The 2342-nt window shown below is 34.0% G+C and overlaps 1 pseudogene; it reads left to right on the top strand.

Moving 5' to 3' along the window:
- LOC119591232 overlaps positions 1 to 1921 on the top strand; it is a 10883-nt pseudogene extending 8962 nt beyond the window's left edge.
- The last annotated feature ends 421 nt before the right edge of the window (positions 1922 to 2342 follow it).

Genomic DNA, 2342 nt, shown 5'->3' on the forward strand with positions numbered 1-2342 from the left:
TTAGCTCGGCGTGGAACACGTACTGTGTCATTTATTATACATTTGTAATATAATATTACACAGAATTTGGATGAAATATCCAGATATTTAGGGGGAAATAAATATGACATAGATGTCCTGTTTAAGAAGGAGAAAGAAGTTATTTGGGAAGACGGAAAAAAGAAACGAATGAAATGGAATGGAATCGGCATAAAATAGCGACAGAAACATGGAGAAAAAGGATAGTGACAAAATATGAAATTTTGTATTCATGGTACTGATAAAGGTAATACATTATCTGCTTATGTCTTTAAAAAATAAAGAAAGCAATTATAACATTGAAACAGCTATATAATAAATGAAAGGTTAGAGAACATGCGCATAACGATGACTAAAAGGGTTATTGATGCTTCAGTGTAGAAAAATACATTTATTTTTTTATACGTATAATCTAAAATACAAAGTCATGTACAGAAAGAAGTTGGAAGAGCTTGGGAAGAAGCGAAGGTCATGGAAGTAGACTGAATTCAAGATGTAATAAGGGGAAATTCACAAAGAACTTGTCCGAAGAAAAAAAGAAGAAAAAAAAGGAAAATTATTTTAAAAAAGCATATTTAATTATCCGAATAGCCTGATGGTAAACATTGTAGGAATTCCTTTCCTCTGTGTTCTTACAATAGAGTAAAGAAAGATTTAAAATCCTGAAATAATCGTGACAAATGTGGAAGAAAAAAATTTAAACGCAATGTCCTGTTTATATGATTTTGCTATTTCTTTTATCTGAAAACTTTCAGAAAACTCTCTCAATACTTATTACAAGCATTAAGGCTGTTCAAAGCAGCGTTTCCCAACAGTTGGCGGTCGCGGAGGGCCAGCAGGGTTGTGCTAAACGTTTTAGAATGTGGTCGGGAGTGTAAAAGGATGGGTACCACTAATATAAAGGAAATCTTTAATAAGGTAAACATTACATGATGGAATTTACGAAAAAAAAAATCCACACAATTATCGGAATTGTTGAACTGAAACTAGACTAACAAGGAGACTTCCTTACCTTTGTTTTCTTGTATAAACTTTTTCCACTGAAACCCAAGTTTTTGCTGATCACCTTGTCTGTTGAGACGTCCCTTTGTCCTCTGACTTCTGTTGTTGCTACAAGAAGCGGGCGACTGCATAATACATCAGTTTTATCTTATTATCAGAACACTCTAATACCCTATGAAAAATGGTTACTATAAATGGTTATCTAGTGGCATAACATTTTGTGCTATTTCATTCAGCCAGCATTGGGTGATGCCTATACCTTAGTTCCTCGTCCTCACTCAAGAAAAGAAAGTCGAAGTTTGCTCTTCCTTCCACAGACTCCTCGGCTGAAGGCGAATAAAAGACTCACTTTTTAATCATGGTCAGTCGTGTCACAGCGCGTCAGTCAGAAACATATATTTGAGAAGTATTATACTCGCGCTGTGTATATCAATTTAAAGATTATAACAATATTAAACACAGATAATGAATTAGTATATGACCTACGAAAAGTTAGCCTTCCTATATACCAAAAGAACATTTTTTTTTCTTGCCCTCTGAAAATGAGAGTTTTAGGAAAGAAAAGAAAAAAAACGCACACACACACGTGGAATAGTTTCAAATCTCCGTTTTATCTATAAGAAAGCAATCTTCTAGATAACAAAAGAGCCGGCATGGTCTTGTCCCTCATGGTAGCCTTCCCGTCGTCTTTGTGTAGAATATCTGTACTAACAACTTAATGTATGAATTAACGCCATATAAAGAGATCATGAAACAACGAAATGTACAGCTTCGCCTAGGATATTTTAATAACTTTCAAATATTTCAGGATGATATGGAAACAAAGCTGCTCGATGATCTCTCGAAATCAAAAGGAATGTATATTGAAAAATGCCTTCTTATATTTTATATCAAAATGTGAGTTAAACTAACTCCTGATTCCTCTCCTTTATATTGTACCCATGTATGAAAAGTCCTGTGCCATACCAATCTAATACGTCATGAGGTATTGTGCCATGGTGAACGTAAATTTGGTATGCAGATATATCAAGCAAAGGAATACTGTGAAACATATCTTGGTTACTTTGATGAGGACACACAACTATCATTACTGGGTGAGTTCATATGAAAAAATTAAATTGTGATGTAAAGAATATTAGTATATTCTGAATATCTGACCCTTCCTATCAAGAGTAAAGACAAAAAGGACATATTATATGAATTACCAAATGATAAAATAACAAGAACGGTACCGAAAATAGCTCCGCAGTAATACATACTCACAGTATGTGAGTATGTCAGTGAATGGTTCAGATAATAGGACCTTTTTGCAGCATCCTCAA

Source organism: Penaeus monodon, chromosome 28 (assembly GCF_015228065.2).
Source record: "Penaeus monodon isolate SGIC_2016 chromosome 28, NSTDA_Pmon_1, whole genome shotgun sequence".
NCBI lineage: Eukaryota > Metazoa > Arthropoda > Malacostraca > Decapoda > Penaeidae > Penaeus > Penaeus monodon.